General features: G+C 42.2%; 1 pseudogene; it reads left to right on the forward strand.

Annotated features, from left to right (window-relative positions):
• Positions 1-612: 612 nt before the first annotated feature.
• On the forward strand, positions 613-27,925 carry LOC136484784 (protein ZINC INDUCED FACILITATOR-LIKE 1-like; annotated as a pseudogene).
• Positions 27,926-27,968: the final 43 nt, after the last annotated feature.

Below are 27,968 nucleotides of genomic sequence, written 5' to 3' on the forward strand. Positions count from 1 at the left end.
TTCGCCTCTCGCGGGGAGAGGTTTCGCGAGAAACCGTTTCGCGAAATCTCGTATCCTACGTGAATGGAATCTTAACCCCCAGCAAACATTCCACACCATTACCGACAGTTAGCTGATCGAGGTCCTTTAGTGCAGAGACCTTGATTGGCGCAGATGCCGCTTTGTTGTGCTTGTGCAACTGCACAACATAGTATAGATGCCAGTTGCAGTAATTTATGAGGGTGACAACGTGCGTCCGTAAACTTTTATCGCGTAGGATTTGTTGGGCTGCGTTGTGCGGATGTATGTAGCTTTTTGCGGAAATTATTTAATAGCCTCTACCATGACAAGAAAACATTCGAAAGTTCAAAGTATAGGAAAGCTTCACTTAATTTACGAGTATAAGACAACGTGTTTACCAAAAGTTTAGGGGACATATGCCTTACCGAATAAAGTTGGAGCACATGAGCTGAGCAACTTTAGTTTCTAGTGGTTGGAGTCCTTTCGTTTGTCTATAGGCTAATTCCCATGCCCAAACACATGCATGCACGCCATTTTTTGCGCGTGCAGAGCATATTTTGGGAGCTATAGCTAGCTAGTTGCTGCACGTAGCTAGCTGAGAAGAAGTCCGAGATGGCCGCCAGTTGCAGTGAAGGCTAGGCGGCGGTGCCGCTGCTGGAGGAGGAACAGGAACAGCCCACGGCAGTCTACTTCGATGGCTGCTCTGGGTGTATCATCTACCGGGAGAAGGCGGAGAGCAGGGGGATCCGGTACTGGCGCTTCTTCCACATCTGGATCATCAACCTCGTCGTTTGTATGCATGCATATATCCCTCCTCCATGTTCTTTTTCCCTTGGATTTACAATTAATTTTTCCTTTGTTTTGATCTTGATTTGGCAGTGTGCTCAACGATTTATCATTCATCAGTTTGTTATTAGTAGGTTCCTAGTTAGTCCTAGACTCTTAGTACACAGGCCGCACATTCGGGCAACTGCATGCTATGCCAGCGTGAATTTCATAACCGTGTGTTCTTACTTTGCTTCATTACATTCTTTCTTTTCCGCTTTCTAGTTGCTCTCCTGGAGTTGGACTAGATGAAGATGGAATAAGTAATTACTACTTATTATTGTTTCCTTGAAATTAAAGGTCCTAGCCTAAAATCTAATAAGCAATACGTATAATCTATTAATTACACTATTCGGTAAAATAGTCCGATATACATATTTAAGAAGTTCAAGTAGAGAATATTATTTAAAATAACGTCTGATTATTCGACAACATATAACACAACAATAGGACAAATGGCATATTAGGCTTTGATTCGTACTAACTTGCTAAGTAATCCAATTCAGCAAATCTATTTTTTTTTAGATAATACAACCAGGTTTCAGCCGCTACATCCCACCTAGAGGATGTACACAGCCGTTCATTACAAAAACAAGCTCTTGAGCTCACGAAGTCTCAAAGAAAACAAAACAGCTGCACACAGCAAACAAAGACTAGATAAATGGAAAGAACCAAGACTAAGCCTCAATTCCGTTCCTAAACTTCTAATCAAATTTAGCAAACATTTCCTTGATCAGAGTCTCCAAAAAGTCTGCATAATCCTACTTAATATAAAAATCATTATTCTAGCTGAGACAGTGTTTAGGAGCCTGTGTTAGAACACAGGATTCTTCAATGATGAAGAACTCTGTGTTCTATGTGAACAAATATGTTAATGCCCATAGGGATGTGCAGCAAATTGATCTATAGATGACAAATACTTGTCACTTGTTTCTTTTTATTTTTCTGCATATCTCTTCATCCATTCTGCTGCTACCATTACATTCCTGTGTATATTTTTGTTAGTTAAGAATGTTGATCTCTAACTGTTTTGCCCTTTGAATTTCAGGTTTGCCAATATCATCAATATTTCCATTCATATACTTCATGGTATATATCATATATGTTCTTCAAATTTAAGTCTGCCTTTATGTCCGACACCTTGCACGTTGCATTGTCTTTCTGAGTTCTTTCTCTGTTCTAGATTTTGTAGTATCCAATATTTCTCAAAAATAAAATATAATACATTCATTCATGTGTCTTTTATGAACTGTAATAATCATCGATGTTGAAATATATTAGCATATATTCATTCTCATACTATACCTTCCAGACATCAAAGTTTAGTTTTATAGGTACCAACTACATCTGTACTAATGGAAAGATTTGTGTGGTCAAGTTTTTCTCTAAATTTTGACTCTGTAGTGTGGTGTGTGCACGACTCCACATGAACCATGTCATTTTTCTAGTCCTCCTAGTGCGAAGTATCATATGAATCCATATCTGCATGTTGACATGTTATGATATAAGTAGTGTACTAGCTCTTTTTACCAAACATTGCCCACATTGATTTTGAGTTTGTTTCGGACAACAGATAAGAGACCTGCATGTTGCCAAACGAGTAGAAGATACACTACCGGAAATAGTAGGTTTGCCGTGTGCCTCAGGCACTCGGCAAAGGCCACAAAACACTCGGCAAATGATTTGCTAAGTGTAACACTCGGCAAAGAGCACATAGCATCTACAGTACCGGCAAACAGTAGCTTTGCCGAGTGTTTTCCGTCGGGCACTCGGCAAAGACTTTGCCGAGAGCTGAAAACGACACTCGACGAAAAAAAGTACGTGACGGAGGGGAAACGGTCACGGCACGTTTGCCGAGTGTCAACGGTGAGACACTCGGCAAAGATTTACTTTTTGCCGTGTGTCAAACTTGGGGCCCTCGGAAAACTTACTGCTTTTGCCGTGTGCCACAGTATGAGCACTCGGCAAAGGCCGTTCCAATATCGACAGAATTTGACTTCTTTGCCGAGTGTCAAAGGGCTGACACTCGGCAAACATCCACTTTTAAGTCCAGAATGCACAGAATGATGCCGCGTGTCCACTTTGCCGAGTGTTTTACAGCTGACACTCGGCAAAAGAGGTCTTTGCCGAGTGTAACACTCAGCAAAGCTGCCACAAATAATCATTTTTATTGGTTCGGTCACAGCCACGTACCACATTCAAATAAACATCACATCCATCACGAATAGTTCACAATAGACATCACAGGCAATTCATATAGATATATCGACAACACATAGATGCAAATAAACATCAGAATCCACAAATAGTAATCATAGCTCATTCACAACCACAAGTGGTCACAGGTAATCCACAAATGCAAATACAAATAAAATCACAAGTACTTAGGCCACTAGTTCACTGCGACAGGGCTTCACTTGGGCCATGAGTTCCACTGCGATGGGGCTAGGGCATGAGGCTCATTCGATGCCGCCGATTGATGCTGCACAAAGGAGAAGGGATTGGCATGAAGGTCAACATCGGCAAGATTAATATCAAAGTAAACACATATTTTAAATAACTTTACTCTCTTTCAAAGGATACAAAGTAAGATTGATTCTACATAAACTAGATTATAAGGTTGTAAAGCGACTCACAGTGCCTGAAATAGTATTTGGAGCAGGAGGAGGAGGGGCTAGAAACGGTGGTGGAGGTTGACCGATTGCAGCATAAACACCCCTCATATATTCAAACATCTGTAGCTCCATCCTCTGCTGCTCTGCCACCATCTCTGCCTCCATCCTCTAGCGCTCTGCCTCCGTCCTCTGGCGCTCTACCTCCATCTTCGCCTCTAGCTCCTCCCGGTGCCTCGTTTCTTGTTCTAGCTGAGCCTACAATATTTCATCCCAATGTTACAATGCAATGCAAAAGTATGTAAAAATCAATGAACGATAAATAAAACAGAAATAACCTGGAGTGCGTTCATCTGGAACCGTGTAGAGTCTGGCCGTGGGCGTATCGCCGGACTGGAACCCTGCTCCGTGCTCGAATCTGAGAGAGAGTGGGAGTACTGGCCGTGTCGATGGTGCCGTCGCCAATCTAGAACCAGCCATGTTTCTTGCCTCCTCCCGCCCTCATGACCACTTCTCCATCAAGCTCATGGGCGCTCGGATCATACTCTGGGCCATAGACCTCCCTTGCCATCGATGTGTATCCTTCGAGACGGCTGTGGACAGACTCATTGCTGTACGCCGAGGGCGGGTCCTCTGGGTTGTAGGCGACGTCGGACGTCGCCTTCCCCTTGTGGGCCAAAGCATATGCCACGAACTGGGTGTAGGACTGGCCACCATGTGACGCCAACTGCAAAAAAAAGCAATATGATTAGAAATTATGTAGAGTTGAGCCTTAGAATAAAGAAATGAATTCGCATACCCATCTAGCCGCGTATTCTGAGAGGTTGAGGTTGCCTTGAAGGTGTGTTGGACCCGGCATCAGCAAACGCCGCTCCCAACAAGCGTTGTGATTCTCCTGCCACGCGGGGTCACACCACCTTTCCACCATCCAGGCCCAGCACTGCATATCGTAGGCGCACCAACACGGAGGCACCTACATCATCAAGTATATGACGAAGATGAAATTAAGCGCAAATAATCTCAGAAAAAATAAGTATTGATGTTCTATATTTACCTTCATGTATTGTTCCGAGATCATGCTCATGGTTCTTGCCGCCCTTTTAGTGATCCTCTTGGCAAGAAATTCCGCGTGGTATTGGATCACGGCCTGGATGCGCGCCTCGTAGTGCATGTCCTTGATGAGTTTCTTGGCGGCTTTGTCAGCCACAACATCTGCCTTAGCCTCGTATCCCTCCTCGCATCTGAAGAAATCCTGCATATGTAATGCGATGTATCCAGTCATTAATGTCCAATCAATGCGATGTATTGAGCAATGTAATGCGAGAAAGACTTACCCAAAGCTCGGCCTTGACACGCTGTGCCTTATCGGCGAAACACCTACCCTCTCGATCAGTGGTGTCGGAGACGGCGGCATAGTGGGCCCAAGTGTAGGCCGGCTCGACAGTTCCGCCGAACTACACCAGGCCAGGGAACTTGTCCTTGATCAAAAGACCAAGGATGCCGTTCACATGGCGTGCGTGATCACCCCCACCGACCTTTCTCCAACCCCTATCCAAGTGATTAAGATAAATTATTAGTTTATATTATAATTTTGAACATATCAAATGAAAAATTAGGGATAACATATAAAGTTACTTACTTCTCTCCATCAGGTCGAATCAGTGGACGTCTGTCAAGAGGTATCGGTCGCTTCGGGAGGGTCGAGGGACCTCGCAACCACACACATGTACTAGAGGAAGAGGTACACCCTGTCTCCTCCTCCATCCCTGCCTCCTCCTGCACCCCTGCCTCCTCCTCCACTTGTACCTCCTCCTCAGAGGATGAGTGAGCGGAAGGTAACTCAGACGACGACGAAGGTACAGGCGACGGTGGCCTCATCTTGCCTCCACCCTTTGCTCAACCCTTAGGTCTACCCCAAGGTCTCTTCCCGGACCCCTCAGCTGCATCGGACCCTTTACTCGCCGCTGTCGCTTTTGAATAAAGCGACGTTAACCTCCTCATACCGCCCACCATTGTTCAATCACCTGCAATTAAAAAGAGTAAACCAATTAGCACAGATAATACATCAAAATAGATGCAAAATAAACAAAACATACTTAGAAAATAATAAATCAATTAGCACAGATCATACATGTATTAGAAATAATCATCATCATCAGGATTAGCTGGATCATATGTCTCATCGTCACTATCACACATGTTGATATAGTCATCCCCGTGCTCCGAAGGAGGAATGTCGTTGCTTAGATGTAATCGCTGAAGTAATTCTAAGTCCTTCACATTCTGAACCTCGTCACCGGCGTCCTCATCAGCACCACTTTCATTGTCTACTTCCATTCCCTGAGCTTCAGTTAAGTCTATCTCAAAACTCCCTTCGAGCCCATCTTCTTGAAAGAACTCTCCATCATATGTGTTGGGGTCTATGTTGTAATCTTGATTGTTGGGGATAGGTAGTTTACCATGTGGCGATACCTTGTACACAACATCCCAACCCTTAAGACGGTCTACAGTTTGGCACGGGTATGAGAGATAATAAACTTGCGTTGCCTGTTGAGCCACAATATAGACATCGTCTCCTGGTAAGACGGATGATTGTTGAATTTTGACTAGCCCAAGATTAGGGGTCCGCCTCACTACTTCAGGATCAAACCAATGGCATTTGAATATAACGGGATTAAGAGGTTTGCAACCATGAAACATGAGTTCGTATATTTCTTCAATTCTTCCGTAATACTCAACCCCATCTAAGCCTTGTGTAAAAACTCTGGTATTTGTGGTTCTTCGATTGGGCCGACTCTGCTCGTGGCTTGTTGTGTGAAAGCGATACCCATTCACGTCATAACCAGTAAATGACTTGACCCTATAGGCACAACCATCGGCAACCTGTCTCAACTCGGCACTCATAGACGCATCGGTTTGTCCGTACAAGTTCAAGCAGGGTAGTTCATTATATTAGTCGCACATACAAGCAACTTGTAATGTCAAACTAAGTACGAGCCAAAATGGACAGTACCTTCTATTTGAACCAAGAAATAAAATCAGGCATTCCATTTCCCGCACCTTCTCTAAGAAGGGTCGATGTTTTCTGCAGGGTAGGTTCCCTTGATTCTCGCTAGAATCGTTCATAAAATTCCCTGTACCAACGAGAAACAAGGGAGTTGGACACAGAATTGTGACTACTTGAGAAAAAGTTTGTTGAGAACTTACAGCATGTATGGCTCCACTTCGGATAGGTTGGTCAAGACATATAGCATAATAGCGCGCCACTTTTCATGTTTCAAGGTCTTGTTAGTCGTACCACTTGCACTTCCTAGTTGCCCTCGGAAAATGCTAAGGTTTGATTCATCTTCGCCAGCATTGTAACGAGGAAGTGGATTATGCACGCTAGGAAGGTTGTCAGCATAGTATTTTGTTGTGAAGTTTGACACCTCCTCCAGAATGTATGCCTCTGCTATGGATGCTTCAATTTTGCATTTATTTTTACATTTAGTTCAAAGAACCTTTTGAAATCTCTCAATTGAATAGCACCAACGGCCCTGCACAGCCCCCCCCATTCGTGCCTCATATGGGAGGTGCAAAATCAAATGCTGCATCGGATTGAAGAAGCCAGGTGGAAAGATCTTCTCCAACTTACAGAGCAACACATGCGCCATTTTTTCCATGTCTGCAACCACGGTACGAGATAACTCCTTAGCACAAAGTTGGCGGAAGAAATTGCTCAACTCCGCCAGCACTATACAGACATGCTCAGGGACATAGCCTCGAACCATCACCGGCAGTAGCCGCTCAAGCCATATGTGGTAGTCATGACTCTTGAGCCTGTTGATTCGTATAGTAGCTAAGTTCACTCCCCTCTTCAGATTCGCTGCATACCCATAAGGGAACATTAACGTTTGAAACCATTCTAGTACTTCCCTCCTTTGGGCCCTCGTCAGAACGAAATCGGCCTTATGCTTTCTCCATGACTTCCCATCTCCGGGAGGCGCCATGTCTAGCTTTGGTCTATTGCATAACCTTGCCTGATCCACTCTAGCCTTAACATTATCCTTTGTCTTATCAGGAATGTCCATGATTGTACCAAAAATTGCCTTGGCGATATTCTTTTTAGTGTGCATTACATCAATGTTATGTGGAAGTAGAATGTCATCAAAATAGGGGAGGTTCCACAAGCACGACTTGTGAGTCCATGCATGTTCCTCACCATATCCGAGAAAATGATCTCCTTGGTCATTGACCTCGAGAGCGTCTAACTGGGCACGAACCGCGGCACCAATCATCATCTGGGGTGCAGGACCTTCAACTACTACATCTTTCGTAAAGTTCTTGATTTCTCATCTGAATGGATGGTCAAGAGGGAGGAATTGTCGATGTTTGTCGAATGAAGAATACTTGCCACCCTTCGTCAACCAAATGAACATTAGAGACACCTTGCATACTGGGCATGGGAACTTCCTGTGAACACACCAGCCGCAAAATATCCCATACGCCAGATAGTCATGTAGGGAGTACTGGTACCAAACATACATTTTGAAGTTTGTCTTTGTAGCTCGGTCGTATGTCCATACCCCTTCCTCCCAAGCACGGATCAAATCATCAATCAGAGGCTCCATGTACACACTCATATTATTCCCTAGGTGTTCATGAATTATCAACGACAAGAATATGTTCTGTCGTTGAAAGAGGACGCCAGGGGGGAGATTGAATGGGATAACGAACATGGGCCAACAAGTGTATGAGGCAGCCGCCATTCCATAAGGATTAAACCCATCTGTTGCCAGCGCAACACGTGCATTACGAGCCTCTAGAGCTTTCTCATGATGAATCATATCAAACCTTGTCCATGCTTCACCATCGGATGGATGCACCAGTTTCTCAGGATTGTATCGACGTCCGTATTTGTGCCATGTCATCTGTTTTGCGGATTCCTCGATCATATAAAGCTGTTGGATCCTCGGTACGAATGGAAGGTACCGTAGGATCTTTACGGGGATGGCGAGCTGCCTCTTCTGACCATTATCAGAGTCTACCTCCAGGAACCTAGACGATTTACACTTCACATAGTACTTTGCTTCCACATGTTCTTTCCTAAATAAGATGCATCCCTTCGGACAAGCATGTATCTGCTCATATGGCATCTTAAGTGCACGAAGGAGTTTCTGTGCCTCGTACATGCTCTTTGGTAGGATGTGACCATCCGGGAGCAGACTACCAACAACTGTCAGCATAACATCGAAGGCTTCTCGACTCAAGCTAAATTGGGACTTTACGGCCATTAGGCGTGTAATGGCATCCAGTTGAGAAACCTTGGCATGCCCGTGAAGGGGTTGCTGTGCCGCAGACAACATATCGTAATACGCCTTTGTGGTTGGCTCTGGCTCCTCCTCTCTACGTCCTTCATCAAAGTGTGCTTCATGATAGTCATTTAACATGTCTCCTACCCCGGCATCAGCATCATAATCCTCGATGCATTGTCTCATGACCTCGTCTCTCACACGATCGGATTCACCATGGTAGATCCACCGGGTATAGTCTGCCGTAAATCCATTCTTGCAAAGATATTTACCCATGACCACCTTTGTTTGTCGACACGTGTTTGCACAAATGCTGTAGGGACACCAAGTGCCACGCGCTCCTTTAACCCTTACAAATGCTAGTTCCAAAAAACCATCGGTCTTCGCAATCCATTCATCGGTCATCGAACCCCGACTAGAGCGGCCCGTGTATATCCACTCACGGTCATCCATCCTCTAACATATCACCAAGTAATATAAAAATCAATTACATCTACAGGCTCCTATATTGTCTAATAGGTGAAGATAGGTCCTAATCCCACCCAAGGATGTGTAGATGGGGTTAGTTTCCATGCTCTACTCCTATCTAACACAGAATTTCGGCAGCACCTCCCCGCTGTTCTCAAAATACACGTCCTGGCAGGGAGATTGTGTATCCAGAGAACAACAGGAGATGCTGCTGAAACTCTGTCTCGGATCCGAGTAGAGCATGGAAACTAACTCCATCTATACATCCTCTGGCTGTCCAAAAAACGTGGACAATTCTAAACAGATACGGTTATAGATATGCAAAGATCTGCATATTTCCAACCGTATCTCTTTCGAACGGGAGACGCCTAGGAAGGTTACATGATATACGAACATGATATGGAAAGAGGGGTGTAGGATGCCTCACCTTGCTGTCCTGCAAAGTGACGAGTCAAGGACGGTGGAGAATGATCCTTGTAATAGCCTCTCCTACAACAAATGAACATAATAGTGTCAATTGTAAATTTTGACAGCACCTCCCCTGCACGGTGAGGTAACCAAAACCTGCAACAAACCAACGGCACGATGGCCGACAACCACATACATAACAAACCAACGGTACGATGTAAATATTAGCTTCCCAAAACCAACGGTACGAACATGATATATGTAACACTGTTGGTATGACTTGGGTGAACATGACACCTTAATGACAAAATGCTGCTCTCTTCCTACCCAGCCTGCTACTGTACTTTGCCCCCCCCCCCCCACCCCAAAAAAAGGAGAAGAAGATATAATTAACCTATTTCTTCCCTAACGTTTACTAATTCGTTATTTTCCTTCCTATAGCAGGTGACGTACGGCAACCAGCAAGATGCCTGCTCCAGCGTTTTCAAGACATGTGAATGGTTATATTTCCAACAGCAAAGGCACCCGTCGTTCCCTTACCATATCCACCCTATGTATATAGGAACAGTCCCAGGCTACTTAAAAAAATGACGCTCGAACTGATCTTTGTATATCATATCGCAGCTTCAGGTACAAGTAGCCTACTATGGCTGTGTAATGGCACCGACTATGTACCAGCTGTTTACTTAACCCCTCTCCGTTCATTCTTCAAAGAACTACATACATATGTTGGGATGTGGACTACTAAGTACCATGCTCAAACCGGTATTCTTGTGTTTTTTTCATACATCCAGCATATTTCCAGGCTACTTAAAAAAACAAACTCTAAGATGTTTGTTGGGCCACAACATAGCAATACTGATCAAAGTGTAATTCCATTTGACAATCGATATAATACTGTAAGTAGGATTCAAAGGTTTCATGCACAAGTAGTCTAAATACACATCTGACAATATAAGTTTATTTTTTTCGCCAATGGGGCGACACCACCAGCAGTTCAGCAACTATAGATTGATGGGCAGCGGCGGCGTACCTCGTCGACCGGGAGCGGATGGGCGCGCTGGCTCTCGGTCTTGGTGTGGGCGGGCGCGCGGCGGCTCTCTTGGCCTTGGCCACGGGGTGCTTCGGCGGCACACTGCTCCTCGCTCAGGACTTGCTCCGGCCGCACAGCTTCCCAAGTCTGGCTGTGCCGGGTGCAGGACGCCGGGGGCGCGCAGTGAGGGACACCGGGGGAGCCCAGTGAGGGACGCCAGGGGCGGGCAGTGCGGGACGCCGGGGGCGGGCGCCGGGGGTGCGGGACGCTGGGGGCGGACGCCAACGCACCGTGCGAGACGCGGCGCTGGAGCCGGCCGCCGGGCGCGCGCAGGGCTAGAGCGGACGGCAGCGGTCGCGGCGGCGCGGGTGTGGGCGGGCGGCGTCGGTGGCTGCTGTGGGCGGGCAGCGGCGTGCGAGACCAGTGGCGCCGGGGGCTGGTGTGGGCGGGCGCCGGGGCCGACCGGCGGTGTGGTGTGCGCGAGACCAGCGGCCGGAAGGTTTGACTGCGCTCGTGTGTGCGGCCGGGTGGGGACTGGGGTGTTACAAGGGAGGTTTGCCGAGTGCCCGCGATCTAGCACTCGGCAAACCCCCGTTTTGTTTTTTTTATTTTCAATAACTAAACGTACTGCTCGGTGGGGCCGTGAACGGGTTTGCCGAGTGCCCAAGATCTAGCACTCGGCAAACCCGTTTTTTTTTTCATTTTCAATAACTAATCTTCTCGGTGGGGCCGTGAAGAGGTTTGCCGAGTGTCCCAGGTATGACACTCGGCAAAAGTGATATTTGTCGAGTGCCATTTATCGGGTACTCGGCAAAATGATTTGATTTTTCCATATGCTATTCATTATTTTATTTTATTATTTTTGTGTAATGTATTTTTTATTTCCTATGGTTACTGGACTGGATATTTAAAGTATCACATACATCACAAATCCATCAAGATTTATATTATCCTTGGCTATCAAATGCTGAAAGATACTCTTTTACTCAAGACATCGTCCATGGCGAAGGATGCATGCTATGTCTTGTAGTTCTTTGATCTCGAAGTCTAATAGCTTTTGGGGTTTTAAGTTTCTCACGCTATGATGACATCAACATGCACAAGTGTTAGACAAAATAGTAGTGTGTTTTATTGAATTAACCGATATACATAAAATGAGAAACATACACACCATTTTATTAGAATGTGCTATGTGATTAGAAAATTATATGTTACTAGCTTCACTTACTTAGCACCATGAGTAGGTCATTGATCTGAGAAAGTTCTCTTCGAGTCGCACACCTGGACATGTGATTGTGCAAGTTTGATATCTACGAGGACGTATTGGAAACTGCACTCACAAACTTCCAATGCTAATCAAGCCTAGTTAACAAATAACCTTCAAAAAAGATTAGAAGCACCTATAGCTAGGCCCATATATCGGGCACTCGGCAAACTTATTATTTCATGCAATACCACATCTTAACATGTTGTATGTACGTACCAAATGGATCCAGAAATATATCAATTCTTAACATGGAGTACCACATGTTGTATGTGGAGAGTAGAAAAAGTTTCAAGGTCAGGAGTGAAAAAAACTTATTATTTCATGCAATACCACATCTTAACATGTTGTATGTACCTACCAAATGGATCCAAAAATATAACAATTCTTAACATGGAGTACCACATGTTGTATGTGGAGAGTAGAAAAAGTTTCAAGGTCAGTAGTGAAAAAAAACTTATTATTTCATGCAGTTGTAGCTCAAATTCAATGTATAACAATTAAAATTCTATAATTGCACTTAACAAATTAAAATTATCGAACGGATCCAAAAAATTACCAAAATTACACATGGATCAATCTATGTTCTCTATTGCTTATACAAAAAGTTCTGAAGTCAAACCCCAATTCGACCGTCACTTTGAATCCAAATCTTATCGGATCATTCTCTACGCTACGATTCTTCTTCTGAGATACTTCAGATTGTAAACATCGTACGTGACAGATTGTCCGAAACCTTCTCAATTTTTTACCATAGCCTCCACATATGATATCATGAGACTTTGATAAATCTCATGTTTTCAGACTTCGTTTGCTTTTTTTAGAATTTAAAAATCATTCGGCCACACGTTCGTGGTCGGGTTTCGTGAACAAGATGTTCAAACATTCTTTTCATTTCTTGGGCAAGGCCTCAAAATGGACTCAATAACATGAATATAATTTTTCCACTCATTTTTTTCCATTATTTGAATCACTTGCAGTTCAAATTTGACTTATACCAAAAAAATTCCTCTAAACGCAATAAATTAATTAAATATATCAATCGGATTCAGAAATATACCAAATTTTAACATGTAGTAACACATGTTGTATGTGGATGGTAGAAAAAGTTTGGAGGGCAGGAGAGGAAAATAAGTTTTGTTTTTACCGAGTGTTGGGGAAAAACACTCGGCAAACTTATAATTTTACCGAGTGCTGGATTATAATACTCGGCAAACTTATTATTTTGAGTGCTTTGTCAAAACACTCGGCAGAGTTGCATTTTTGCTAACGCCCGGCACGCCGTCAGACGGCCGTCGCACATGCCGGACACGTGATACGATTTTGCCGAGTGTTAATTTATTGCCGAGTGTCGTATTGTAGGTTGCCGAGTGTCTTATAGTATACACTCGGCAAATGTTGTTTTTTACCGAGTGTAATATGTAGGCCGAGTGTCTGACGTCATACACTCGGTAAATTAGCTGTCTGCCGAGTGCCCGATTAATTGCACTCGGCAAATAGGTAAACACTCGGCATATTTACTGTTTCCGGTAGTGATATTGGATTCTATGCTGGTTTTGTAGGTAAGGACTTCCCTAGTGATTTAACTGACTTTAGTCCTAAAATATTCTATAAAGAATACTTTCTTTCTTATGTATTTCAATGACCCACATATTCTTAATTTTTGCAGGTGCTTCATTAATGCTCGGTAGAGCATTAACTTCTACCTTTTGGGGAATGGTAGCAGATCGTATTGGGAGGAAGCCGGTTATTGTGTTTGGAATTTTCACTACGTCAGTATTTTTTATTAGTATCATACTAAATAAAGCTGGTTGTAGTGAGGAATCTTGAATTGTCCTTTTTGTGTTGTATCTTTGCTTATTTCTGGCCTATTACTTCTTTATCAGGCTTGTCTTCAATACTTTGTTTGGACTGAGTGTCCACTACTGGATGGCACTAGCTACCAGATTTCTTCTTGGTTCTTTGAATGGATTACTTGGAACCTTAAGAGTATGATATATATTGATAACCAATTTACTTAAAGTTCTTCACTGAACCCAACAATGGTATATAGTTATTAACATGACATCTGATATTTACAGTCTTACGCTGTTGAAGTTTCTCGACCTGAGCATCATGCTATTGGATTGTCACTTGTAAGAACTAAACATATCATAGCTGTATGGTTAATTTCCAATATATTTTAAAAGGGAACATTTGATACTTGCTTTATATGATTAGATTAGCACTTCATGGGCAATAGGTCTTATTCTTGGGCCATCCATTGGTGGATATCTTGCACAGGTATCCGTTAAATCCTTAGAAATTTGGAGTTTTATTCATATCCCACATAATCTTGCATCCATGCTACTCTTATTCTTTTCTATCAATTGACAGCCAACAGAGAAATATCCAAAATTGTTTCCTGCCAACTCATTGTTTGGAAGGTAATCGTGTAACATATGCCTATATATACTTCAATTAATTTAATATAACTTTACTTCAGCTTACAAATTCTTAAACTTTAATAGGTTTCCATATTTCTTACCTTGTTTATGCATAACGATCTTTTGCCTTGGTATTCTGTTGAGCTGTGTTTGTCTCCAGGTACGTGTGTGGTTAACAAGTGCTATTATTTTCTTATATATTCGCCAAATGATCAGTTTTACTTATTTTATAATACTTCATCAGTTAATACATTGAGAACTAGCATATAATGGAAAATGGCAAATAAGCCTCGACTTGGAAGTTGGAACCCATGTAATTTTATAGTAACTCTATAGGAAAAAGATCAATCCATTCTCATATCAAGATAACTTTGCTACATTCTGAGCTGTCTGAGCATGTATGTGTAGTGAATGAGGTTTTGTGTATCGTGTACATCTCCAATATTCTTTCCTAGCACATCATTTACATATAGTAGTGCAAGAATGAGTGTGCTCTCCATTGCTTTAAAACTACAAGCACACGGTCTACCATAGATGATACACAATGATGGACCATATTGTTTATGAAAAGTCACCAAAGTAGCTCAGAGCTATGGATAGCACACTTGGGTAGTTTATCACCGCCAGGTCTTATTAATAACTAGCACAAATATATTTTCTCTGCACCAGTTCCAAGTCTAATGTGTAGGAACTAGTGTTATTCCACTACCACAATCTTTTTTGGCCTACTAGGATGGCTAGGTGGATAAGATAATCATTAAGAATGGAAGGAGCTGTGGAGACCGCTTCTTCTATTAGATGTTTTTTAGTCCTATAAATTTTTGTGTTATGTTCTACTTTTATGACCCATCAGCTAATGATGCTAAGAGACTGATTTCTATTAAAAGGACTATTCGCCTAAACGGCCGTTTACCATTTACACACCATTTCCGTTAAATCAACCATTTATCTTGTTTAAATGATTGTTTTGTCTATTTAAGTAGTCGTTTAACCCGAATAATGGCTAAACAACAAGTGACCGACTGTTGACCATTTAATGTTAGGATAACATCGATTAAAGGTAGTGTTACAAATTTGTTTCAGGAGACATTGCATATACACAAATTTGAGAAAGAAGAAGATCAAGCAACAAAGACTATTAATGGCTATTTGGCTGGTGCTGAAGAGAATGCTGAGCAACCTATCATTTTGACTATGAATAAGAACTTGTTTTAAAAATTGGCCATTAATGTCTTCTATTGTTCCCTTTTGTATAGCTGGCTTTGATGACATGACATATATGGTGGTATAATATTACAGTTTTATATAGATTTGCCATTTTCATTGATATACCTTCAATATTGGTATTTTATATGAAAAAGATATCATTTAAGCATGAGATAGTTATCTTCTCTACTAAACACATTTTAATAACCCTTTTTGTGGATACAACTTTTTTACTTACATAAGTATATACATAAGGAGATTTTATTCACTAGTTTTACTGAACCTTTCTTGAAGGAAGATAGTGATTAGCCGATGGCAAAAGCTATTTAATGAGAAAATAATTTATCTCTAGTTTCTATTCCATGTTTGGAAGCATCTGCCATCCTATTTTATTTCCAGCATGCACATTCGTTCTAATTCATTTTTCTTATATATACTACAAACAATATCATGTTTCAGAAATAAAGTGTTTTCTTGAAAACTGTAGTACCATACAAAAATTTGAAGATATCATAATAATTGTCAACTTCTAGAGGTTTCAATATATATGTAAAAATAGAGATAATACAATAGTTCTCTATTTTTTAGATTAAAATAAGTTAAACTCTAATTAAAATGGGTTGTTGTTCAGTTGTGTGAATCAGTTAAATATATACGAATAATATTTAGCTATTTTATTATACATATTACCACTGATATTCACAAATTATACTCATTGACTTTGTCCTAAGTGAAATTCCTTTAACTTTGACCAAGTTTATGAAAAAATCACCATTATCTCCAACATTATATTAGTTTCATTAAGTTCACCATGAAATATGTTTTGATAGTGCATTTATTTTTAACTTGTACATGTTACTCTATTTTTTCTAAAAACTTGGTCAAAACTGGAGAAGTTTGACTTAGGACAAAACTAAAGTGTACTATAATTTGAAATGGAGGGGTTGCCTTAACATTGAGAGGATTGAAGAATGCGTCCCAACATTGTGAGAATTCCTTATTTTATCCTTTTTCCCTTTCTCATCATTGTTTACTTTTATCATTTTGTGCAGATTGCTATTATGTGAAACCAAAAATGGAGTTTTGATTTTTTTCTTAATATTATGACATTTTTAAAAGAGCTATAAGCTATTTTACCACGAAATTAGCATCTGTCCACTAATAATTTAAATAACATTGCAGTTGTTTCCTCTATGGGCTGAAAGTGACAAAAGTTATGGTGGACTAAGTCTACTATCTGAGGATGTTGGTCAAGTATTTGCAATTACAGGTATATAAATATTGTTTTGAGATAAGGTATATTAAAAATTATTATCAACCATACCATGTTATTAATAAATTTGCTATTCTTGATAAAATCTTAGTATATTTGGTATAACGCGCGTGATATATTTGTGATGAGCCTCTCCGGCAGTATATATAGAGGATGGGGACTTAGAGGGCAAGGTGCCTCTTGGATACATATTTGTGTAACAGATTACAATATTTTAACTACTAAATGTATTATAATTTCACATCCCCACACTCGTAGCATGAGCATCACAAATGGTCTGAATAGAGAAGTCAAAGACCGGCATCTCTCACAGCCGTATTATAGATGCTACGACTAGAATATGAATTGAGAATTAGCTCATGCAGATGATAGCCCATTTTATTGCAAGAGTAACCGAGGTTGAGGTGGACATGTTGAACCTGTGCAGAGAGGGTCAAAATCATCAACAGAGGCACACAAGTACACACAATCAACAGCTTCTCACTGACAATTGCAGCACGCCATTGAAAAGGATCTAGAAGGCTAGAGGAGGGGGTTGAATATCCTATCAAAAAAGTTGTACAAAAGCACGAACTAAAGCAAAGTGGTTAGATAAAAACGCAATCCTAATAGCCACTACTTTACCTAGCCTACTCATAGCAAAGCAAGCCTCCTAAACAATTCTAGTAGCAAGGCGAACTACCACTAAGCACGTCAACCACACAAGATGCTGGCAACCACTACTAGTTGAGCTGAGCAAGAAAACAACTAAAGTAGCTACATTACTCAACTAGAGAGCTACTATAAACTAGGAGCTACACAAGAAACAACACAACAAGCTAAGTACAATAAGTGTAGATGATTAAACCACCAAGGGCAAGAGGGACATAAGATTTATCCCTAAGGTTTAGTTGCTTGCCGGCAACCTACGTCCTCATCTCGAGGTGAATCTTTTGGTGATCTATTCACAAGCCAACAAGCCTCTCAAGCTTGACCCAAACATGAGTGCCTCAAGAAGTCAATCAACCAAGAGCACACCAACTAGCCTTGAGCATTCCACTATAGTTGTTTTTCATGATCTCTCGTGGAGTGAGCACAATACCCCTCACAATCAACTCAACCAGAGACACCAAACAAGCACCATAAGGTGCTCAACGATCCACTTCTACTCCAAGCCATCTCTGTGGCCGCAACCACCAAGAGTAAAAAGAAACCCACAACCCATGATGAACTAATGCCACTAAATGCAAACTCTCTAAGAAAATGCATTATATCATCTTCCAATCTCACTTTTGATCAATCTCTAAGGGAGTGAGTAGGAAGTGTTCTTGAGCTATCAAGGGAGGTGTCTTATCAGTTAGAATGCCAAGAGAGCCTCTAGTCCCGAGCAAACCCCATATATGTAACACCCTAAAATTTGCAATATTTTAAAATAGGAGAATTTGATTTATTATGCATTTTTGTGGGCATATGAATTTAGGAAAATAATAATTTTGTTAAAAATAAAATCAAATATAAGGTTACAATTATGTATGTGCATTCATGTTGCTGCATATTGTTTTCTTGTAATGTGTGGTTTGAAATTACATTTCAAACTGATTTGAATTTGCATTCAAAATTTGGGTGGAAATTAGAAAAGAAAAAAAAGACTTTTCTTCCCTCTCTCCCTATTTGGCCTGCTGGCCCGCTTCTCAGCGTCGGCCCAGGTTCGTTTCCCCTCCCCTTCACTACCCGTGTGGCCTGCCTCCCTTCTACCTGTGCGGCCCGTCTTTCCCACGCCGCGGACCATTCCAGCCCCTCCGCAGCAGTCGGCCCAGCAGCGCGCGCCCCGACCCAGCACGCCGCCGCTGCACCACGTTTTCCCTTCTCTCTCGCTGACATCGTGGGCCACGCCTTTTCTTTCACCGATAGACTGGCCCACATGTCAGAGCCATCTTCTCCATCTCATGTTCGGCACGGACACCATCACCGCCAAGTCCGCCTCCGCTACTCCCACATGTTGTCGTGCCACCCAAGCCGTCTCCGCCTCATAAATACCGATGTCGTGCCTGCGCTGCCTCCCTATCCCGCCCCACAGCTAGCTTTTGTCTCTGCCCTCGCACACAGCCACTGTAGCCCTAGCGTCGCCGTCGACGTCGTCTGCTTCACCGAGCCGCACGCCGCCGCAGTTCCTCATATGTTCGTGTTTTCGGGTTCGGTGAGTCTGCCTCGAGCTCCTCTCTCTCCTGGGCTTTATCCATTCGAAGAACCATGCACCGTAGGCTCCTAACCATCTTCTCCGGTGACCTCATCCATGGCGCCACCACAGACACCTCATCGTCGGTCCTGTTCCGGCAGCGAGTTCTATCTCTTACCTGGCCGATCAAATCTGCGTCGTTGATTTGAGATCCAATGGTCCAGATGCAACCATACCCTTTCGATTGTACTTTTGCATATAGGCCATTACAACTAATCCAGTCTCAACCCACAATCCTTGTTTCTTTCAAACTAACCCCTGCCTTTTCTGTAAATCATGGCCGTAGTCCTCGGTTAGATTTAAAACTCAGGTTTTATTTATTTTAATTCAAAAATCAAGATCCACTTATTTACAGGATTGCCACTATCTTCTATAGGCCCTAAAATCTCCGTTTTAACTCCGACTTGATCCGTTATACTTGCGTTAGGTTCATAATCCCATAATCTACATGTTCATACTACTATTCCATATGTTTTCAACTTTTAAAATTCAAGGTTAGATTTAATCTATTATTTTATTAAAGGAAATCTTGTTTAAATCATAACTTCTTCGTTTTAGCTCCAATTTTTGTGATCTTCGTGTTTGGGTGTTCGTAGCGAGACGTAGATTTGTTTTCCAAACTTTTTATCTTGATTTTATGTTGTTGGTGTACTATTATAATCTATAGCCCTTGTTTGCTATGCATGATTGCTCCTGGATGCTTGTATGTTGCTGTGATTATCGAGTATAGATGGTAAGCAATTCGTGGGTGACCAAGAGTATTACTTTGACAAGCAGGATCAGTAGGAGCAGTTTGTTCAAGGCAAGTATAGCATGGGATCATCCTTGTTTCCTATTCACTTTAATACATTAAATTCATGTTGCATGTGTCACCTTGATAGGGATTCCCTAGAATTAAACTTGTACCTTGTCACCTATGGGATATGCATTGGGTAGCTTTGCTAGTGCTCAATTAAACCATGATCTTGTAACTTGACTAATAGTATATGCAATAAGCATTAAAATATTACTTTTTAGCAACTTGGAAACAGGGGGCTGGAGTATTTAGCTACTTTCTAAATGCTTGAGATTCCTCTCCCTAAGGACTTATCTATAAGTGATCATCTGGAACATATAGTACAGCTGTGAGGGCTATATGACTCTGGCTTTAGCTCAGTATGAGGACATTTTCTAGCTTGTTAGTGGTTACCTTTATTAGCGTAAGAATAGTATGACGAATCGGGTATAGTACGGCCTTTGTCCCCTTGAGTATAGGCTGCGCTCATTGTGCCATCGGGAAGGGGGGCTCTATATCTGTTTGCCGAGTGAATCTAATGGTCCTAACTTGTTAGATGAACCTTTGAAAGGCTTCATAGTGAACTTTGTCGACCTTCCTTGGTAGTGGGTTAAGAGGCTTGTGACCTCGGGCGGAAGGGTAAATCACGGCTCACAGTGAAAGTGTACAACCTATGCAGAGTGTAAAACTGGTATATCAGCCATGCTCACGGTCATGAGCGGCCTTGGAACATTTACGGAATAGATGAACACTAAGTAATATCTGTTTATGCTATTCATTATTCATGTTTACATTGATCATGTGTTTTGCATTGGGAATTGAAAGACCTTGTTGCTACTCTTAAGCTAAAACTGTGACAACTAAAAGCTGAACGCTGTTAAACCTGTGTCAAGCCTGTTGAGCCTCATGAACCCCCATGTTACACTTGTTGAGTATAACATGTACTTACGCTTGTTTATTTTCATTATTTGGATAATAATCCCGGATGGGTAACAGATGGCTATGGTAATGATGATTTTCCTAAGGACTACTAGACTTGTGGTCAACCAGTCGACGTCCCTGTGAAATGGAGCTTCCACGAGAGATCTTTTCTTTGATACTTCTGCTACATTTATGTGAAGACTCTGTCTTATTATTTGTGATGTAATAAACACTTGTGATGATACTATTGATAATTTGTCGGCTTATGTGTGTGACTGATCTCTGGGCGCACATAAGATTATGCATCCCATTTTATCCTTAAAATCAGGTGTGACAATATATATGCTCCCGAAATAGAGCCATTGGAGCTAGCTAGAAATAGCTTTTGCGGGGTCACTAGAAATCTAATGGCTTAGATTGAATAGATCTAGCCATTACCAGATGAAAGGTCCTAATGGCTAGAGGGGGGGTGAATAGCCTATTAAAAACTTCTACAACAATACTTAGCAAACCGGTTAGACAAATATGAGGCGAAGCGAGTGTTGCACTAGCCTACTAAAAATGCAAGCCACCTACCATAATTCTAGTTTCTATAGTCTATCCACACAATGGCTATGTTGCTACACTAAGTTAGTGTGCTCTCAAAGGCTAACTAAAGAGCCTCACTAACCAAACTAATAAGCTCTCATGACTACCTACACTAAAGAGCTTGACAACTAGTTTGCGGTAATGTAAAGAGATAGAGCAAGATGGTTATACCACTGAGTCAAGGAATGAACCAATCAATCACAAGAATGAATACCAATGAATACCAATCACCTTGGAATCAAATGATGACACAATGATTTTTACCGAGGTTCACTTGCTTGCCGGCAAGCTACTCCTTGTTGTGGTGATTCACTCACTTGGAGGTTCACGCGCTAATTGGCATCACACGCCGAACCCTCAATAGGGTGCCGCACAACCAACACAAGATGAGGATCACACAAGCCATGAGCAATTTACTAGAGTACCTTTTGGCTCTCCACCGGGGAAAGGTCAAGAACCCCTCACAATCACCATGATCGGAGCCAGAGACAATCACCAACCTCCGCTCAACGATCCTCGCTGCTCCAAGCCATCTAGGCGGCGGCAGCCGCCAAGAGTAACAAACGAATCTCGTAGCAAAACACGAATACCAAGTGCCTCTAGATGCAAACACTCAAGCAATGCACTTGGATTCACTCCTGATCTCACAAAGATGATGAATCAATGATGGAGATGAGTGGGAGGGCTTTGGCTAAGCTCATAAGGTTGCTATGTTAATGCAAATGGCCAAGAGAGTGAGCTTGAGCCGGCCATGACGCTTAAATAGAGAACCCCCATGAATAGAGTCATTGGCTCTCTGTTCACTGAAAAATCAGGGCGACCGGACGCGCCGGTCAGATTGACCGGACGCAGGACCCCAGTGTCCGATCACGCGATGCACGCCACATGGCCCCTGCTTCAAATGCTGATCGCTCGATCTCAACGGTCATCAGTGCACTTAAGTTGTGACCAGATGCTCTATAGTGTAGGACTGGACACATGACCCCAGTGTCCGGTCACTTCCAGTAAGGTTCCAGTCGTGACCAGACGCGTCCGGTCATGCCCGGCCGGACTCGCCTAGCATCCGATCACTCACCTTCTTCTCTATGCGCCGCAACATCAGTAGGACCGGACACTGAACAGTGTTCAGCCAGAGTCTGGTCGCCTGCGTTCGGTCATAGGCCGAGAGTACCACCTTCTTTTATAATTGACCGGACGCTGCTCCCCCTGAGTCCGGTCACCCCGTGACCAGCGTCTGGTGCACTCTGTGAAACCCTGCCTTTTCTATACAGGGTGCCGGTGGCACCGTTGAACTGTCCGCACTCCGCCGGTGAAGTTTCAAACCCTTGCTCCCAAGTGCTAAACACAATGTGTATCACCTTTTCTGCATGTGTGTTAGCATATTTTCACAAATGTTTTCAAGGGTGTTAGCACTCCACTAGATCCTAAATGCATATGTAATGAGTTAGAGCATCTAGTGGTACTTTGATAACCGCATTTTGATACGAGTTTCACCCCTCTTAATAGTTCGGCTATCAATCCTAAATGTGATCACACTCTCTAAGTGTCTCGATCACTAAACTGAAAAGCTCCTAACAATTTTCACCTTTGCCTTGAACTTTTTGTTTTTCTCTTTCTTCTTTTCCAAGTCCAAGCACTTGATCATCACCATGGCATCACCATCATTATGTCATGATCTTTATTTGCTTCACCACTTGGAGTAGTGCTACCTATCTCATACTCACTTTGATAAACTAGGTTAGCACTTAGGGTTTCATCAATTCACCAAAATCAAACTAGAGCTTTCACCAGCGCGCTTTCTCCGATGCACTAGTGGAGTCACCACTGGAGAATTCAAGTGGCCTCCCCTAGGCTTGGTTTGAGACTAGCTGATGGTCCAATGGTCCACTAAACATTCCTTTAGAGGTCCTCGGGTGGCCATCACTGGAGAAATTCAACGGGGTCTGGAACTTTCTATTCCCCCAATCCAAGAGCTCTAGGGGTCATCGTAAAACTTTGGTGGCCCCCCACTAGGAAGTCTGGTGGTCTTTTAAATCTCCCGCGCACTACCCCTATGCGGGCTTTTCTCCGATGCCCCAGGCACTCCACCACCGGGCAATTCCGGTTGCTTCCTAATAGCGTGAACCAATTAGCTCACACTTAGAGAGAAGAAGGAGATGAAAACAAGCCGAATGCAAGGGAATAATTGCTAGATAGAGTAACGCAACATGATATCTAATTGATAAAAACAACAATAGCATCTACATAGCGCACCGAACCACAATGTGACCATACCGATAGTGCGGCCAAGTGAGCACTACTACACAAATGATTTTGTGAGGCACTGCCCAAACATTAACCGAGGCATTTGCATAATCCAACCGCATCAGTAATTCCTGGCGATTAACCGAGACGATTGTTTTATTTACCAAGGCACAAAAAATTGACCGCCTCGCAAAATCGATTAAGCGAGGTGGCTGTTTTGTTTACAGAGGTGGTTGGAAAATGCCCACATCCAAAAATGTATATATGGAGGCAGTTGCCTTAAAAGAATCACCTCCAAAAGTACTCTATTTTCAGAGGTTCGAAGGCGGGCACCTATACGGCACGCCGCCGAAAAAGGTTGAGGCCCAATAGGCCCAAGAGAGGCCCGATAGCTTCTTGGAGTATATAAACATAAACTTAGGGTTTCTTAGCCAACTCTTCTCCACTCCTTCTCAAGCCCAGGCGGCGCCCTCCATCCCTCCCCCATCCTCCCTCTCTCCCTCCCCGTGTGGATCTGGATCTCTCCCTCTCCCACCCTCCCTCCCTCCCTCCCTCTCAGCTCAGATCCAGCGGCCTCCCTCCTTCCCTATCCCTCATCACACGATGGGCTCCCTCCCTCCCTCTCCCTCAGCAGTGGGCTCCCCCTCGACATTGGGCTCGCCGTGCCTCCTCTGCTCAGATCCAGCGCAGGTACGACGACCTCCCACCCTCCCTCACTCTCTCTCTCGGCGGTGCGTCGATAGGAGCGCACGGGTAGGTAGATCCAGCGACTCCCTCCCTCCCTCCCTCATTTTGTCTCCTCTCCATCTCGCTCACCCTCTCTTCATGTCAGGGTGGCACGTCCAGTAGGAGGAGCAGCGGCATGCGTTCGTAGGAGGAGGAGCGGCGGCAGCACATTCGCAGGAGGAGCAGCGGTGACGATACACAGGAGCTCGGTGCGTTCACCAAAGCACGACGCGGCGGGGTGGTGCGGATCGACGACACGGTGGGTAGGTGCATTTCGACGGCGCAATGGCGTGGTGTGGATGCTAGCGGCCTAGATCTAGGCCCAGACCTGGGTTGCCGGGTCTAGGCTTTCTTTTTTTGTTTTTTTTATTTTGATTAACCAAGGCGGGCAATCTCAACTGCCTGTGTAAATCATGATTAACCGTGACCTTTGCACCGAGGCGGTTGTGATGCCTACCTCAGTAAATCCATTTTGCCCGCCTAAAAAATGTTTACAGTAGTAGTGGACACATGACACAGCACGGTTGATGGTGGCACCAGGGCTCGGCCCCGCCACTACAACGATATAACACAACATGGCATGTGATGGTTGTGTTGCCTGATGATGCACATGTGACAATGTCGTCCCATGCTACTCGGTGATGATACATAGAGCAGATAAACTAGATCAGCCCTGCCTAAAAAAACTTCGAATGGATTGGAATCTCCTCTTGAGAGGCACAATAAGAGGGAGAAGTACTACTAGTCTTTAATTTCCAGAGTTGAATAAATCAAAATTATGGAGGTGGGGTGCTCACCCTCCTCAACTACAAGGTCCATGTAAATCACACATGATTTCAGAGGTTGGGCCATATACTGACAATGAAATTGGTATCTCAAGAGGAGCTAAGGGTGCCACTCAATTCATCTATAAGAATTGTTTAAAAAACAGCTCTGATGTCGTCCAACAGTTGTTGTTGTGTTGGCGGTGGCACCACAACATGTCAACATTTGATGCCTTCACCAGCACTGAGGTGGCTGCATTGGAGGAGCTCGCTAGGGCATTGTTGATCATCAACCAGCACATATGTTCTTTTCTCCTGCTACCAAAAGATTCGGATAGATCAGGCGCGCCTCATGCACCATCAACAGATACGTGAGAGAATGAGCACCTGACCTAGGCTTCGCTTTGTTATGTGGACTTTAGTATTTTTAGAAGTGGGCCATATATATACACCTGCCTCTCAAAATCAGATTTATAGAGGTTGTTGCCTATGCCTCTAAAAATTTGCTAATCTTTATATATGTGGACCTCTGTAGCTCCCCTCTAAAATTAGATTTATAGAAGAAAGTGTTGGACAAGTGGTCCTATAGTGTGCTTTAGAGGCGACATTTTTAGACCACCTCTGAAAATAAAATAAGGCATCGGTAGGAAGTCTGAGGTTCATGAACAAAACACTAACTCAATATTGGAAACGAAGGTATCCAAAGTATTCTTCAACTGCGGGCATTTTTATATAGCTCCAACTACCATATAAATCTTGTTTGATGTCCGGAATAACGAGGTAACTATCATGTCCTGTTTCCATATGAACAGAAGAATTTAAATGTCTTACCATATGGCAGGTTTGGAGAGTGTGTCAAGCTAAGTAGTGTAAAATTCATGATTAACATAATTATTCTCGTGTTGCAGGCAATGATGAAATTTTATTGCCATGCTTTTTTAAGATGAAACCATTTAGATTTGACTTGGAAACATGTTTAACAATGGTTGTTTTTAATTTATAGCATTGCACCACTTATAATTATGAAATATTCCATCTTCAATTGCAGGTGGCTGCATTCTTCTGTATCAAACTTTTTTTTTCCTCGTATTGTGAAAATTTTGGGACCTGTCACTACATCCCGTGTCATGGCTGTGAGTACAAATTAACGTGCCTTTATACTTTCTGTTGATAATTAAAATTCCATTTCAATAATTTCACATGCTATGATGATCTTGCAGTTTTCGTCTATGGTGCTTCTATTTAGTTATCCATCCATGACAAATCTCTCAGGATTTTGATTGTCTATAGTGCTAAATGTTGCATCAGCACTAAAAGCCAATTTTGTCGTAAGTGCCCTGATTTAATAAACATGCTATTTTCCTTGTATTAGAATATTTAAATGTGGATGCTAAGATACCTGTGTAGTGTAACGTTCCACAGGTTTCGACTCTCTCCCATCCATAATAAGTGTCCTATTTTTATAATTGTAGTGTATATGATAAATCATAATGAAATGGAACTTTAATAAGTTATGTATAGTTAGAATGTAAAGATTTAATGAAGTATCCAACTTTTTCTTTTCCCATAGTAAGAGTTGGTTCAGTTGAATTCTATCTTTTCTGTATCAAGCTTTGTGTTGATCAGTGTCTTACTAACACCATTCCTTCTTGCACACATATGCTAGGTTACAATTATTACATGCTCTTTAATTCTTCAAAATAATTCCGTGGTATGTGCCTTTACATCCTTTTGCATTTATACCAGTTTCGCATACATAATTCCTATGGATTCAACACAGACTCAAGATCAAAGAGCAACAGCAAATGGCTTAGCAACTACTTTATGGTCGTTTTCAAAAGCACTTGCTCCAATTGGAGGGGGTATTGTGTAAGTGAAATTTTAAATATTTTCATTTGCTAACATTAAGTGTTCATCTCTGTTATCAAGCTGACTGGGAGTATTCCTTTTATAAAATTTAGCAAATACATGACAAGTTTTGCTTAAAAGGGAATACAATAATATAAAATATGAACATGGTGTGTGAATACCATATGACCCAAATTTAACTTATATTGAAAAAGAAAATATGATGATTTTTTTTATGTTTGTTTTAGTTTAGCTTTAGTGTAGTAGCTAACAATTTTTGTCCATTTTGAATAACCGTTATAATTTTTTTTATGTTGTGACACAGACTTTTAGTATAGTTCGTTAGTGTGAACGCATATATATAAAGCATGGTTGGCATTGATGTATATGTCCTCTTTTACAATTACTATATAGTTCCATAGTAGATATGTTCAGTGAGAAAATTTATGCAATCCAGTGTGTGTCTTTTCTATCTACATATTTTCCTGAAGTGAGATGCATTGACAAGAGTTTAATTTGTACTGAAATATTTATCTACCTGCAATATTAAATATAATGATTCAATTGATTCTTCTCATGGGTTTAAATTATAGTTATTTGTCAATGCAGGTTTTCATGGGTGCAGAAACGTCAACATGCTTTCTTCTTTCCAGGTATGTGCAGACAATATATTTTGTTATATAAATGACTAAGAAGTAAGATTCTTGAATTTGCACATCAATAAAGTAGGCACAAAAATGAGTTCACCATGGCAATACTTTTCCATGAAATTACTACAAAAAATACTGTTTTATAGAAGAATTTTTAGTAACCAGATTACCCTTCCACAAATTATTCAAAAAAATACTGTTTGAATCATTTCCAAAAATGATGTTTTACCACAGGTGTACAGCATGAAAAAGATTCTTATTGACAAACGTAACTTGATATGCAGGTGACCAAATGTTGTTCTTCCTTATGGACCTAATAATGTTCATCGCACTGATTTGGACATTCAAGCCATTTCTATCCTTGCCGGAGCAACTCTCTTCAAGTTAATTAGCCAATTCAGTCCTGACTTCTCCAAGAGGCCCGCGACAAA

Source organism: Miscanthus floridulus, chromosome 10 (genome assembly GCF_019320115.1).
Source record: "Miscanthus floridulus cultivar M001 chromosome 10, ASM1932011v1, whole genome shotgun sequence".
In the NCBI taxonomy this organism is placed as follows: domain Eukaryota; kingdom Viridiplantae; phylum Streptophyta; class Magnoliopsida; order Poales; family Poaceae; genus Miscanthus; species Miscanthus floridulus.